A 17047-nucleotide genomic window follows, 5' to 3' on the forward strand; every position below is an offset into this window, starting at 1 on the left:
ACAGGGGAGGGATAAAGCCTCGTGAACAAACCAACTGTCTGGACAGGAGTGATTGACACTGAACATTCTGGAACCAAATGGGCGTGGGTTGGGTTGACTGACAGGAGGGGGAGACAACAAAATTTGGCTTGGCAGCAGTTTATATGGGAAGGAGGGGAGGAACAGGGAGATTGGCAACTTGAGGGACAGCCAGGTTGGTGTAAACAACTTGGGACACACCATCGTGAGGGAACAAAATGGGGGTACAAAGGATTAAAGCATTGCACTATCTAACATCCAATAACTAACTTTTATATTAAAACAACTGTTAAATACATAAAGAATGCACCACCACAACCTGAACCCTCTCTGACACATTCATGTGGTTTTTAGTGCTGAGAACCCCAGAGCTGGATGCATTAATCCAGGTGAGGTTTTATCAACACAGAGTAAAGAAGGAAAATCATCTCCTTCAACATACTGGCCACATGTTTTTTTCTGCAACTCAAGATGCCATTGGCTTTCTGGGCTGCAAATGTACTTCACTGCCTCATGTCCTATTTTTCTTTTGTCAATATCTCCAAGTCCTTTTCCATAGGGCTGCTTACAATCCATTCATACCCTAGGCTCCCTAGGCTGTCCTGATACTGGAGACTGTCTCAACCCACATGCAGACCCTTTCACTTGATCTTGTTCAGCTATCAAGCTGTTCATCCACTTCTAAAGTCTGTCAAGGTCACTCTGCATGTCATCCCTCTAGTACATCAACTGCACTCCATCCTGGAAGTATGAAAGAATGGAAGAATGCAAATAGTCTCAGTTTATATTATTAATATAATTAATTATATTATTAATAAACAGCACTGGCCCAGGTGCAGACCCCTGAGGGACATCATATATAACTGATCTCAATCAGGACATAGAGACTGCAAGACCTTGGATAGGGCCGTTCCATCAATTCCTTATCCATCTAACATTTCATCCATCAAACCCATATCTTTCCAACATAACGACAAAATGTGGGTGGCATCACTTCAAGTCCATATAGAGGATGTCTCTTTCCTTATTTGCCAGCCCCATCATTCTGCGTAGAAGGCCATCAGCTTACTCAGATATGATTTGTGTTGGTGAACCCATGTTAGCTATTTCTAATTACATTTCTGCCTTTCATGTGCTTGCCTGGCTTCCAGGCAGGTCTGTTCCATGATGTTATGAGGCATGGAGATGAGGATGACTAACCAGTAGTTTCCAAAGTCCCATTTTACACCCTTTATAATAACAAGTGTTGTCTTCTCTTTTCCAGGCACTGGGAATTCATCTGATTGCCATGACTTTTCAAATACAATGGAATGTTCCTATTCAGAAAAATTTTCTAAATTTCTGATATTCGTTCATGGTGTCAGTATTGGAAATCTAAAGGCAATTATGTACTGACTCTTCACAGAGAGAGAACCTACAAGTGTAACTGGAATATGCACTGCTCCTCCAAGTATTTGTCCAAGCTTACTACTACACACTAGGTAGCTGTGCAGCTATTGTACACTGTATCCCTGTTCTTCATCTCCCTACAAGGCAGCTGCATACTTGAAGGAATAGGTGGGCTGCATAGCCATTTTTACCATTTTTTCATTGAAATATGGGTCGACAAAGCCAACAGGACAAAAAGAGCAATTTAGGCTTGAAATTAAGATTTCTATGATTCAGAATAATATTTACCTTGTGTTTTGTTGATTAAGGTTAAGCGAACAGTCCTCTGAATCATATTTTTTCCTTTTTCATTTCATTTGGATGAACCACTAGAAAATGATGAGGTAAAGAACAGATTTGTTGTAACAGTTTACTCTTCTGAGCAGCACCAATTGAGGCTGAAAAAATAATTTTAAAGTTCAGAAAAGTGTCCGTTTCTTAGAATTCAAAATATGTTGCAAATGTTGATTTTTCATTTTTTAGCATATTCTTGTCTTTAATACGCCCCTTTGGAATAGCTTAGATCTCCAGGTCAAAAGTTTTGTGGAAATGTATGATTTGAGGTTAATTTTTTCAGGAATGTCAGTTCAAAGTTCAATTAAACTCTTGAGGAATGACTAAGTATTTCAGTTCGCCCAGCTGGGCTTGCTTTTATGTTGTGTTTTATGTTACAAATAGATTTAGATGGTATTTGTAAGTCATATGAAATTTTTAACAGGAAAGTTACTTGGAAATCTTCTTCCAAGAAAAACATTACTGCTTAACACAAAAGTTCTTCTGAATTTAGCAAGACGTGTCACATTAAATGGCAATAAAACAATAAATCTCAAAAAAATTTTCCTTGCTTTACTGTTGTACTTTTGCATTTATTTGTTTGACTACATTTATTAGGGCACAAGATTCAGTACAGCACTTACTCATGTTTGTGTAGTTACTAGCTGAGTCATACCACATTTCTTGTAAGTTTTTAAATAATGTTAATAATAGATAGGAAATGTGTTTGGTGCTAATATTGTGTCTTTTTTCTTAAAGAAAACAAAGACATTAGTCTTCTTTCTTTGCAAATATAGACACTTGCAAAGAATATCTGCAAAGATAGTACTTGGTATCAACGGAAAGTCTCCCAGGCTCTGAAGTTAAATTTATGCTTTCAGTCTGAACATTTCTCTTGGATGAATTTCTTCATTTCTCATGTGAGTCACATGGAACTGAAATATTCCAAAGCATTTTAGCCAAAATGTGAAGAAGTGGAACTAAGGGCTGTGTGCTTATTAAACTAATAAATGATTTAGGCAATAAGAATCTAAATGTCAAAGGCTTTACCACAAACTAAAGAGGAGGGCTACCCCTCAATATTAATGAGTAAGGCTCTGATGTACTATGAAAAAGCAAAACTATTTCAGACTAACTTTTTTCAATATCTGTGTTCCCTTTTTGCTTATATAGAGTAAAATTCTAATTCAGGAAATCTGTTCCATGTAACTGACATCACTCAAACCCCATACTAGCCCACATTCAGTTTACTCAAGTGATTGATCTCTAGCATCCTGCCACTTGGCCAGTTTCTAAGGAACATATTACTGGGAAAACATCTGTGCTAGTTCTTTTTGTCTGAGTCAGCATATGTTGGGCAATGAAGCATAAAATTTGCAAATAGTATCCTTAATTTTAACACACAATTTTAAACTACACTGCTTGTATCGTCTTTCTTTCCTCTGCCCCAACCTGTGAAAGTATTTGGTTGCATTTTGCAGCTCAAATTCAGAGGACAAAAATGAAAACCAAATATTTAACTTTGAGCAACTGTTCTCTGTTACTAAAATTGTCTGGAAGAATATATGAATATATAAAGGTGACTTAAACCTTAGCAGGAAAAATGTACTGTATCCAGACAGTATAATTAGTTTCTTGAAGCCTTGCCTCTAGTTTTACACTTGATCAGTTATTTCTTCAATGAAGTAATATTCTGCATGGTTAGACAAGGTCTTTAAAGCAATTACAAAAGGTTAATTGTACCAAATTAGCATATCTAATATTATACTAATGCCACAATATGTGGTGAATACCAGTTTTACCCAGCATATGTATTTAATTGGTGTATCTATTTGTCTAAGTATTTCTGAATTCAACCTCCTGAATATCTGCAGCTGAATAGTTTAATATTTTTGTAATAATTATTTTCGTCCATTATTTTTTATTAGCAAGTATTCAGTTTCTTTTTATCCTGCAGAAATCTTAACACATCTGTTAATCTACAAATTTATTTCTACAATAAAATAGCACAGGTGATCTGGCTATTATATCTTCACATCTTAATTTATTTCTACAATAAAATAGCACAGGTGATCTGGCTATTATATCTTCACATCTCTAGAATATATATATTTTTAAAAATGTAGCTAACATGCCTATTAATTTCCGAGATGGAACTAGATAGGCTCAGTGAACTAAATTTCACCATATTTAAGCTGGAACATTTAAGCATCCTTTAGCATGTGCTTGCTCTTTTGTATTTTTTTTTAACCTTAATATGAGAAATATAGATAGAAGCAGAGAATGAGAAGTTAATTTAAAAAAAAAATTAAAAATTTAAATACTGGACATGAGAAGATGTTTTTTGTAATAAGATCGGAAGAGTTAGAGAAAACAGAGAAGGCAGGAAAATGAAAGAAATTTTCCTTTAAATGAATTTTGATTTAACAGATGATGAAAAGGACAAAATAAATGTTACAAAGAATTATTTTCAGAATATAATGTGTGATGTAGTGAAATCAGAAAAGTATTTTCATAATTTTTGAGAAGCACATTTGCAGTTCATGACGGGTGTGATGACGATCTTTGACATATAGTATCAACATGAATGCACTGCTATCAGCAGCACTTTAAAATGCCTCTATTTTTACTAGGAAAACCAAGGTTAATAAGTCACCAGCAACTGTTCATAATGAAAGTTGTGAACCAAAGAGTCATTGGACTTTTTTGACAGTTCTGTTACCTGACTCTATTCTGACCAGACTGATAGATCCATAAGGATTTCTAGACCCTCTTTCATCCATGATTTGTGATTGCTGGAAAGGCACCACCAACAAAAACAATTCCATAGAAATTGCGAATTTAAACAGGAACTTCTACAAATGAGATTTTGTAATAGATTTTCACCTGGCACCAAGTGTGTTTAAGCCCACTATGTGTCTTTACTTATTTAAAATGTAGATTAGATGTTTTAGATTAAGGTACTTGTGAAATTAATGTGATTTTTTTAACTGTATTGCTTAGTAGTAGTGGTACAGGGCATGAGAATGAGAGGCAGTAGGAACCAACTAAGACACTTATGCTGGATGTGAGGAAAAAATTAAAAAATGTAGAAATGTCTCTGGCAGCCTTATCTGTCAAAAGTTTTCTTTGCTTAACTACTCAGATGTTTTTAACTAATCTGCTAATTCTAAAGTTGTGATTATGATGGTATGCTTTTAATCACATTTTCTGAAAAAAATTAATACTTATTCTTTGAAGCTAGTTTATTTAAAAATATAATTTACTTAATTTACTTTATATGTCTAAAAAAAAACTTAAATTCAAAAGTACTTATCTATTTGTGATTTTTTAAATCACAAAAATGAAATAAATGATATTTTATATTAATTTTACCATCTTTTTTATTCTGTTTGATTCCATTCTAAAATATGTAAACATGCTTACACTCTCTTTTGTCATAAAAGAAGTGACTGTCTCAAAAGTACTAAGCATCCTGTGTCTTTTGTATTTTACAATGTTATAACCAAATTGGTGAGATATGGATGTGACAAGTTAATAATAGCATGAATGACTAACTTCTGAGTCAATGTAAAGGTCTGTGAGTAGTTCATGTTGATAGAAAGAGTTAATACAGAGGAAGGTAGGATTGCAGGGGATCCTGGACAGGCTGGAGAAGTGGGTAGTCAGGAACCCCACAAGGTCCACCAAAACTGAATGGAAAGCCTGATACCTGGGATGAATAAAGCCTTGCAGCTGGACAGGGTAGGGCTGACCAGTCAGAAGGAGTTCTGCAACAAAGGATCTGGTGCCTCAGGTTGGACAGGAGGCAGCAATGCCCCCAGGAAACAAAGTAGCCCCTTGCTTGCTGAAAAGGATAATTCCCTGTTGTCTTTTACCTCAGAGGTATCTGTATATATAGCTGTAGCTGAGTGCTGTGCCCTCTTCACGTGGGGAAGACACAGATCCACTAATGGAGAATATATTTGGTACATAATCCAAGCTGTTAGGCCATTATCTGAAATAGAAATTTGCAAGTGAAATTTCACTACGGGTATAGTGTGGTGAAAATCTGAAATTTTCAGATCACCAACTGGGTCACCAACCCCAGTCCCTGCTTGAAGCAGGTCCAATGATAGCAGGTGGCTTAGGGTAATGATCAGTGCATCTCTGAGTATTGTCATTTTTAATCACCTCCAGAGTTCCCTTTCCAAAATTCAGCCAGAATTTCTCATGTTCCAGTTTTTATTTATTTGTTTGTTTGTTTGATCATGATTGTTGGTACTGTTGTGATGGGATAGATTAGTATCTTTTTTGTCTTCCACTTTTTTTCTTTTATTTTTGCCAAGAAGATTTCACAGCTGTAAATAGTTTGAACTGTGGCAATAATGCTACTCATGATAAACACAACCACAAGAGCCTCTGAACATAATAACAAGTCAATGCTAGAGGAAAGCAAGGAGGATTGTTAGGATATTGCCTCCAGCATCTAATGCCCCAGGAATCCATTTACAATTGGAATCCACTCCATCACTTATGTTTTAGCGTTTATTAGGAACTTGAAGATCAATTCATCAAATGCAGTGTGCTGCTGCATAAAAAAGAAAAGAGGACACTGCTCGAGGTTCTCAGCTTTATTATAGTGGGACATCAGCACTTAAATGCCTGCAATATAATCTGAGCCTTGTAATTAGTAATCATTCATTACAAGCTGAAAACACCATATAGAGCACTTACAGCCCCAAAGGACTTAATTCTTAACTGCAGCTAGTGTTGTTTTATGATTCCAATAACTAAAATCTATTGACTGTGATTTTATTATGGTTTGTAAAGAAAGAAATTGAGTGTCTCTTCCATTTTCTTCTAGCCTCAGGCAATTGCTGTCTGTTTTATTTTCTGTTACCACTGAAACTGAAAATCTGGAGAGAATTACATTTCTTTGTATTAGATGGCCAATGGAAATTAGCAATGTGCAAGGAATTGATGATATTAAATTAACATATTTAAACTTGAGTATCAAGCTATAGTGCCCTGTTCATTAATAAACTTAAAACCATATGGTTGCTTTTGTTTTTGGTGTCAGCTTAGTTGGGTGGGCACAACATAATATACACTTATTGATTCTTAAAAGGTCTTCATTCACACTTGAGCCAAAGCAGCTGGTAGAGGGCTAAAGAGCATTCAAGTCAACCAAATCTCTAGATATTGCTTTCTGCTGTACCATCTGTATCCTATTAAATATTCTTGACTTTTGCCAAGTTTGGCCAATTTATATGTTAAATCAGTTGCTGAAAACAGGATCCAAGATGCTTGTGCAGGGAAAAAAACCCTAGTATTAAATTGCAAAGTCTTATACATTAATCATCTGTTTTGGAAAATTCCAATTCAACTTCTGCTGCACAAATAATGGCAATAAGATGTCAGATTTCTTAGTCTTGGAGACAAAAATAGGAGGGCATGTGTAATTTCAATACATTTTATTTCTGGAGAAGGGTATCATCTTCAGACCTGAGAGAGGATGTCATCCAATTTCTTGCTGGAAAAGCCAAAACCCACCAGTTCTGTGAAGCAACTGCCGAATCACTGGCATATGCTTTTTCATCCAATATGTGCTGTAATCAAATGAGTCCTAAACTGTTTAAGTACTGATATTTCAACACCTCATAATCAACTCATAATCATAAGTATTGAAGTAATCCTCAGTGTCATACATTTAATGTTACTATTTGATGATGATAATCTCTATGCATGCCAGGATTTTAGTCTTCTATTAGTTTAATTTATTTAATTAGGAGGTCAAAAGTCTCATCTCTGGATAAGAATTTTTTCCCATAAATTGAACACCTGGTGCATTTTTTCACCATCTACTGATTTCAGGTCAGCCATCCCACTATGAGAAGGTGAGATCTGACCATCTCACTAAAATCTACTAAAAGTGCTTTCTTTTTGCCTTATATTTTTTAAAGGGATGTTGCTTTTGTTTTTATAAAGATCTTTTCATTCCTGACAAAAAGAGAAAAAGAATCTTAAAAAATCACTGTATCTGATTTAGTATCCCTTTGCTCTTCCTCTATCCAATTTTACTTTTTATACATTTTAAGTTCTGCCGTCTCAGACATTTGCACTCTCACTGCAGGATTTTTATATATATTGCCAACAGTAAGATCTTGCCAAATTTCTGATAAAAGAGTCCCATTCTTCTTCCTCAGTGCAGTAATACCATAAAGCATGATGTTTTTGCCATTTCTCATTCTTATCTTGAATGAATGTGCATTCATTTCAATAACAATGCCTCTGTACTCAGATTTGATTGATATAAGAATGTAGCCTAACTTCAGTGGTAGATCAGTTACTCAAAAAAGTAACCATGAGTTAAATAACAATGTGGATAATTTCTAATACATGCAAGAGTGTAAAAAATAATTATATATTAAAATATTGGGTATGTTGCACAATCCTGTCTCCATGGTTCAGTATTTTACTTGTGAAGCCATGAAACACAGAACACTCAGGTCTAGAAATTGCAGCTACTATTAATTAATTTTTAAATAAAATTTCAAATTTGTTTACTTAAATATTTTTTATTTGTAACTACTTCTGTTCTCCTTCCCCACTCCAGGAATATAAAAGCTTTCTAAAGGGGAATAGATTGTCATGTTTATTGAAGAAGCAATAAAAATATTATTTTTTCATAATGAAGTTTCACAAACTCTTCCTAAATTTACATATCAGTCAACTGTGTACATGAGTGGAGTAAACCTGAAATGTATTGACTTTATTTATTTGTTTGCATTTTTAACTGACTGTTTTGTTCATATGTATGTGTGTGTGGTTAGTGAAAATGCTACTGAGCTGGCTTTTTAGAGCCAGCTCATCTTGTAAAAGATGGGCAATAATCATATTTAAGGGCTAAAGCCTTCTTTCTAGTCTCCCAGTTTTAATTGCCATAATACACAGACCTGTTTTTCTTATTGGATTCTGCACTGTTTGTAACATGCTCCTTTTATAGAACTCATCTAGATGAAAATACAAATATTGAAACATATTTGCAAGTAATGACTTCAGAAAATAATAATTAACTTGTTGATTGGTAAATAAAGTTTATTTTGATCTATGTACAAATTGTCAGTAACCAAGAAGAGATTATAACCTTTCCTTTTTAAAACTGGCTTCAAATCAGGGAAAGTAAATTTTAAAAAATCAGTAAGTACTGAATTACTTATTTGGCTTTCCAAATGACAAGTCAGATATTTCACAGTTCCAGCACTCCATGTCAAGTGTTATATCAGAATTCATTAGAATGATGCCACTATTTCATTATTAGGTCTCAACTTCCTAAATTAAATTGGAGTTCTCAGCTCCTTTCATTAGGTGATGATGGCTAATTTTCTCAAATTCTTCATAACCTATTTGATATTTGCAGGAGAATTAAAAGACATATGAAAGCCATCTCTGAAATGAAATCATGCTCGGACTTATGATCTCATATACTACTTCTGCAAGAATTTTCATTATTGATATTATTTCATATTTTAAAAATCATAACATTTTCTTGCAAAAGAAGAATAGGTTTAAATCACAACAGAGGAATTATTTAAAATATCTTCATTATCTCTATGGGGCATGGATAGGCCTTAGCATAAGAAACTATTAACATCTTATCATTACCTTGGCATTCTGTGGTCAAATAATGGCTGCTCTTAAGTAATATTTACTGTAAGTTTACTTGATCAGCATTAGGTGGCATTTAAAATTATCTCTGATATTTACCTTTAAACAAACAAGATTAAGTGTGCATGCATAAGTTACCTTAACATGTCTGTTACAAATCTTTATTTTTTGAAATCCAGAGCCCATCACAAAAAGGCAATGAAATATCACTTAAGAAGTTGACCCTTGCTGAAATGAATCAGCTCTGCAAATCAGTATGCCTCCTAAACTTTAATTTTGTACTTTCATATTTTGAAACATTACTTTTGAAATAGTATGTATGCAAGATGTTATGAATAAGGTATTTTTATTTTGCCATATGATACCAGTTACATATATTTATTTCTGTATCTCTTTCCTAGGCCTCTAATAAGTTTAATTGCATCATCTTTCTTCACATTTTTACACTTGAAGAATTTGTACAGCAAGGGTCTCAGCAAGAGTATGTCACCTAGAAATGAATTTTTAGAACACCTGTCTTAATTTAGGTAGCAGTAAGACCATGGACTCTTTCTATGTGGAGAAGAGGAAGAATGCCTTCACACATACGGTTATCTTAGCTGTTATATGTAACTGAAAGCTTTTATATTAAGGAGCTGTGCTCCTAATTCACATTTTTCACTATAAAATTGTGAAACATTCAGAACAATGTAAGGGATTATAAGAAAGTTGTCCCTATTATGAAAAATATTTATTTCATTCTAATATCACTGCTGTCCTAATTGCACTGAATGATTGCAAGAGGCTGTGCAGGTGTAGTAAGTGAAGATTGTCTTTTCTTGGTTGATGTGTTTTGAATTCAACAGTTGTCATTATTCCCTGTGTGTGTAATCTCAAGGTCTCTCAATTTCAGGCTTAAATGAAATTACACACGTATCCAAAGTATTCATACACACTAGATCTAGTACTAGGAGGAGTGCAGAAGAAGGAAGACAGACTGTAGGAGTCTAATTCATCTACTTGCTGTCACAGATAGACCTATTGTGGAAGCTGTGCTTGCCAGCCTGTCTTACTGTCACACTGCACTCCACTTGGTGGATACCTAACTGCCTCACAAATATTATATACTCTGGTTAGGTGCTCTGATTGCTAGTTTAAATAAGAAAGTTAAAAACCTCTAAACCATCAGCAACTATTAAATATGAGGTCTGTATCTTTCCAACTCTGTCTAATTGCATCTATTCTCATTTCTTCTTTGGATATAACAGTATATGTATTTGTCACTCAATTTCCATTATGTCACTTTCTTAATGTTTTTTCCCAGTCCTCTTTGATTTGATCAGATGGCCATGAGGGAAAAGGATAAATTGACACTCATTCAAACTTCTTCTCTTACTCTTCAAGCATGGTAGAGATAAAAGAAGGATAGAAGAATAGCAGCACTCCAGTTTTTTTTAGCTGTCAGACATACATGCTTGTCCTTTCTCTAAAAAAGTTCTTGTCTTTCCTCATCACCCACAATAAAGATTCTGCAATGAAAACTAAACAGGCAGCTTATGATAGTCATGGAAAAGAATATCACATTGTATTGTCCTTGCAGTGATTACCACACTAAATTTTTTGCTAATAAATTAATGTATGCATCTCCTGACATTCCTTCGCATATGCTTACCAAGCCACTCAGCCAGACAGGTAGGGAGCAAATAAAATGTAATAAGCCAATGAGTGAAGCTAAACTTAGTTTAATAAAGCAAAAATAAAGGCTGCATGCAGAAGCTAAGAAAAACAAAATGTTTATTCTCTATTTCCCTTCAGTTGGTGTGGTCCTTCTACTTCCTGGGAAGCAGGACTTGAGTATGCGTATTGGTTGCTCTGGAAGGCAAATGTCAGTAACAGATGCAACCCTCAATTCCTTTCCCCAAAGTCCCCACTCTTCTCTCTTGGCTTTTAATGGCTGAATGGACATAATATGGTATGAAATATCCTTTTAGCCAATTTGGTCAGCTCTCTTTGTTGTGTCCCCTTCCAGGATCTTGCCAAATCCCTGCCTACTGATGCGCTGTTGGAAAGACAGAGCTGATGATGTGCCAGTGCTGCTCAGCAGTAGCCAAAACACTGGTGTATCGCCTACACTCTTTCAGCTGCCAATGCAAAGCTGGAGAGGCCTGCTATGGGAAAACGAACTCCAGCTCAGTCAGATACACTTTTTCACACTACTTCTTTTGGTTATAACTGAGAGACAACTTAACAAACATGTCTTACACGTTAAATTTTTCCCAGAAAATACTGATCCCAAATGTGAATATTCCAGTCTTCACACTCTTCTTCAGTATCATGATCAACTGCCAGTGTGAAGATGGAGATTTGACAATGGTCGTAATAGTTTCTGATTCAGCTGGATATTTTCCTTAATTACTTTAATTCTCAGAGTTTCACATAAAATGTTTTTGAGTGTGTACAAAAATTGAAAACAAAGCAACATCTTGATCTGATGGGGAAAAAAGAAGGAAATTCAGCTTTTTTGGGAGCTATTTTTCATCAAGTTAATTAGATTCTTAGTGTATCTATGGGTCCCAAGTGAGGAAAGAAAGTTTAGAAGTTTAAATAGTAAAATAAACTTTGAGGAAGAAAATAATTTCCATAAAATAGAAGAAAGGGAATCTATTACTAAATAGGTTAGTAACATACATATGATAAAACAAAGAGAATTAAGTAAACTGAAAGTCATGAGCATCAATGCTGAGCAAGAGGATAGGTCAGAGGAGATAAAGGACTCATTAATTCCTTTCACATGGAAATAAAGGTGTAGAAGTCCCAACAAGCTAGTCCATTTAACCTCAAAAATGAGGTCAAATCCCCTCCAACTTTACATTCATTAGTGCAGTCCAAAGGTATTAAATATACATTTGGCAATTAAACCCTAAATTAGTCAAGTATGGAACACTAAAGATGCCACAATATAAGTTCTTTTACCAAATCACCACTACCATCTTCATTTTTGCAAGAAAATTTTTCAGGAATTTTTAAGATTTTCTTGCTTTATTAGCAGGGGAATTACCTTCAAACTGAGATGAAAGTATAGGAGGTTCTATTTACTTGAGTTTTAAAAAGCAATTAAAGCTTCTTACCTTTAGTCATAGCCAAGGCTAAACAGGCAGATCTTTTGACAACATGAGGACAGCCACATGATATTTCAATTGAAATCAAGTATATTTCTGGTAGGTAAAGTTGGAAAAGCTTTCTTTTCCTGGCATCCATTATGCACAATGATCTATAAGATTGCCCATGAAGTATTCTCAGCAGCATTTTGAACATAGAAGAAATGGTAAGGAAAAAGAAAATAAGGTTACAGAGCATGAATGGGAGGCAGGAAGGACAGTATGTTAAACAGTAACTGTAAAGTGAAAATGAACGCAGCAGCAGGAAGAAAGTGATGAATGAAGGAAAACAAAGTAGGGAAAGATTGTTTAATAAAAATTCTATTTAATCGGTCTATGTGGAATATATAATGTAGCATGGTACCTTGCCTATCACTAGTTCTTTTTTTTTTTTTTTTTTTTTTTTTTTGTACTGGTTTTGGATGGGATATGACTAATTTTCCATAGTAGCTCACATGGTTTTGTGTTTTTGATTTTTAGTGAAAATGGAGTTGATAACAGAGTCATGTTTTAGTTACTGCTGAACAATTCATACACAGCATGTTTTTCATGCTTCCCTGCAAGGAGGAGGTTGGTGGTGCACAGGAGACTGGGAGGGGACAGACTCAGGACTGCTGACCAAAATTGACCCAAAGACTATTATTCCATGTCAAATGGCATCAAGCTCAGTAAATAAAGATAGAGAAGAAGAAGAGAGAGGGGCACATTTGGAGTGATGACATTTGTCTTCCCAAGTCACCATTAACACATGCTGGAGCTCTCTGTTCCTGATGCCTGAACACCTGCCTGGCCATGAGAAGTGGTGAAATAATTCCTTGCTTTTCTCTGCAGCTTTTAACCTATTAATCTATTTTACCTCAACCCATCAGTTTTCTCACTTTTACCCTTTCAGTTCTCCATCCCAAATGCTAAGGGGTAATAAGTAAGCATCTGTGTGGTGCTTAGCTCCCAATGCAACTTAAACCACAGCAGTCTATTTTAGGAACCCAACAGGGCTCAAGGGTTAAAGATAACAGATTTGATTGAAGTGAGCTAGCCCAAGTTTATGACTGTTTAGCTAGTAACTGAAAGTGTCCTGTACTTACCATGGGGCTTGCTTGCTTGCTTGACACTATATTGAAGCCCAGATACTTTTTGCTTTTGCTGATTGCTGTAGTCCTTGTTATCTGCTCTCCTGTGACTGGAATCATTTCAATAAATTGTCTGGATTGCCAGCTGACTAGTGCTTTCCTGCTTTTTGTGTTCTGCTGTATGGGGCAGCCTGGTAGTCCAGTATGAAGTAGGATGTACGCCCACATGGAAAGAGATACACTTCAACATGTCTGTGGCCATGGTTATGTGCACATCACAGCAAGTACATTCTGAATGGATTGTGGAGCAAGCAAAAATCCATATTGGAACTGGTACAACTCAAAATGCCAGCACTAGAACATCTTGAATCTCCAGTGGACTCGGAAAAGTCTTTGTCATAGTAAGTATGCCCCTGAAAATATTGCTGCATTGAACACGTGACAAATATCAGAAATATTTTAAAGCAGTATTCAAATACTGATAAGGACCAAGGAACATTCTTCCAGTGGACATTTGTGGAGAAGTTCCTGTGTTTGTACTAGCTTTTTGACTACTAAAAGTCAGGGACAGCTACAGAATTCTTCCAGAAGCATATAAAATTTTTTGGTAAAAATTTAGATACAGCATATTCATGTTACCATGGAAGATCAGGCAATTATATTAACAATCAAATGTGCTTACATTTGATTTAACAATGAAATATGCTTATATTTGATACAACATTCAATATGGTATGTGATCTTTTTCCACATGGCATTTCCTGGAGATGAAGTTGAAGCATATATAATGGTTTTATCTTTATAATTTATTTTAAAACTTTGCTAATTTTGCTTTAAATGGTATTGGATGTATTTGGTGACTTAATAAAACATGCTGTTGCTAGATAAAGTAACAAATTTTGTCATCACTAAGAAGTTTCTATCTCATCTGAGAATTAAATTTTTCATGGTGTTTTTATTAATTAATCTTAAGACTTTTGCCCTCTATGTGACATTAGTTCTTCAGTTTTCTTTCTTTTCTTTTTGTAATGTTTATTATATTAATCAAGCATATTTCAGGCAGAGAAATCCATCCATTATGTTTTTTTCAGTGAACAACTGCATTTTGCTCTACAACTAGCTATCCTATTTTTGTCTCAGTATCTTATTTAACATTTTACAAGTTAGAACATTTCACATGATTGATTCAGCTGACATATAGTAGGAAAAAAAAGATAGAAGACTTTTATAGAAAAGCTATTGTCATTTCTAAGAAAACCCATCCATTATTATTTTAAGTTTAAAATACTTTTTATTCCCCTCAGGAAAGCAAATTCTTAGGTGATGTAATTCAGCAAAATCCCACTGACTTCAGGGAAGCTCTACCAATTTTATATCAATTCTGAAACTACTTTCTGCATTCTTATTAAGTGTATTTAATGGGGATTATTTTCAGTTTCCATTGTGAATGCTGAAATGGTACTTATTATCCTCTTTAGTTGAATATTATTGAGCACTTTTGTTGTATCTTCTCTATCTTTTTTCATTTGTGCTGCTCAAGAAAATATGATGTAAGGAAAATAATTTTTTACCAGTGACTATAAGAAAGCATTTTTCTAAGGAAACTAGATCTTGGTGATCTTGAGGAATAGAATTCAAAAGGATCATTTGAGTTACAGAACATAGGTTAGGTTTTTTAAAGGGTGAATGGTGCCTCTCAGGAATGGACTATCTAACTGTAATACATATGAAGGTTTTCAGAAACCATGGCAGGAGTCAAGAGTTTTAAAACAAACTCTATATCTCGCTCCAAACCACAGAAAAATAAGGAGGATGGTATAATTTTTCATAAAGAAGGAGGTGCAATAATTTATTTCAAATGCTAGCAATTATGGCTACAAAATTGACTATAAAATTTTAGGAAAAAAAGGATACACAAAGAAAATAGTATTATCAGTCTAGAATTCCAAACTGTTAATAATTTAATGGAAACTGATACAATATCAAACAATCCTAAAGTCTAAAGCAAAATGCATTTATGTTGAATACACACACAGAACACAGTATTGTCCACAGCAGAGGTGCCTTTTTAGTGATTTATTTTTAAATAACAGAGTCTCTAGTATACAAATGAAAAACAGGAAGGAAATCTTTGAAGCCAATATATGTGCCAGTACATAGCAGAGTGTTTTGTGATAGACTATATATTATGACTTAGTATTTTGGACTGATCCCAACAAAACAAGATGAATAATGAAATAATAAGGTCCCAATTAGACATGATTATTTTATGTGATTCAAAATGAATAGTGATTTATGAGTTTCCTTCTGCTACTTAATAACATGAGGTGAGTGGGTTTTTAGACACTTTGCCTTTGGCATGATTGTAATGAAAGCAAATACGCTTCCGTTCCCTCCATAATCATCCACATATTGGCAGAGCAAATTATTATTTCTGTGTCAAATGAAGAGACTTTTCCTCATTAATGTTTCTGAAGGAAAGAGCTGCTTCATTCAATGTTCACTAAACTCAATGAATACTGAAGTTTCCAAAACCAGGCTGATTTAAAGGTGGAATTCTCTTTAAACTTTCAGTGGCAGCTGGCCATTCAACTGCTTTTTCTGGATCCAGATTTCAAAATTTATCTGCCTGTCAGGATGCATACAGGCTTTATTTTGGGTTAGGGCTGGGTTAGTCTTTAAATGGCTGCCAAGAAACAGGCTCTATTCTGGGTTAGGCTTCAGAAATAGGACATTACTGCTACCAAAACTTTACATCTCTCTGAAATTAATGTATCTAGGAACAACTGCTGAACTGCTCAATCCAACCATGCATTTGTACAACAGGCAAGGCTAATTTTCCTGTCTCAGAAGCTACTAATGTTTTCTTTTTTTCTTTTTTTTTTTTTTACCAGGCAATGATGAAAATGAGAATGAAAGAATGAAAGGAAGGAAAAAGTATAATATTTGAAAAATAAACAAAAAACTATTTTTTCCAATGTAATGTCTAAGATAAAGGTACACTTAATGTGGGTTAATAATAGAAGAGTGTCAAAAGACACTCCTGTGAATGTCATTATTTGTTCTTGCAAGGTTCATAATTTCTCCAGTTCTTCTCAAGCTTACTTTTGGCAACTGAAAGTTTGGTTAAAAATACCCAAAAGGTCTCTTTATCACCACATCTGTGAGGCAGTGATATATTTGAGGTTAAAGAGAGGCAAATTGCAAGAGCATAAGGCAATAAAGAAACTGCATATAAATACAGAAGAGCAAGAAATTATAACCTTCTTGTTGGTTTGCTGAAAGCTTTTTACCACTGACAATGCTTGTCTATTTGGACTAGCTTATAGTGCTTGTCAGCAGACATATGATCTTTTCTTTTCTGGCATGACTCTTTTGGGTGCTGATAAAAACTATTTTTATTCCATACAAATTGTTTCAAAGGAGAGTGAGGAAAAGTTACAGTTAAATAATGACTTCAGAATTATGAGG

At 34.6% G+C, this 17047-nt stretch overlaps 1 long non-coding RNA gene across 1 annotated transcript in view; it reads left to right on the forward strand.

Moving 5' to 3' along the window:
* Positions 1–17047, forward strand: part of LOC110468041 (uncharacterized) — a 52299-nt gene that overhangs the window by 22790 nt on the left and 12462 nt on the right. The window contains exon 3 of the long non-coding RNA XR_002464979.4: positions 1283–13977. This is a non-coding gene — a long non-coding RNA (uncharacterized LOC110468041). The remainder of the gene's footprint in view (positions 1–1282; positions 13978–17047) is intronic.

The sequence above is a fragment of the Lonchura striata genome, chromosome Z, assembly GCF_050655825.1.
Source record: "Lonchura striata isolate lonStrDom1 chromosome Z, ASM5065582v1, whole genome shotgun sequence".
In the NCBI taxonomy this organism is placed as follows: Eukaryota; Metazoa; Chordata; class Aves; order Passeriformes; family Estrildidae; genus Lonchura; species Lonchura striata.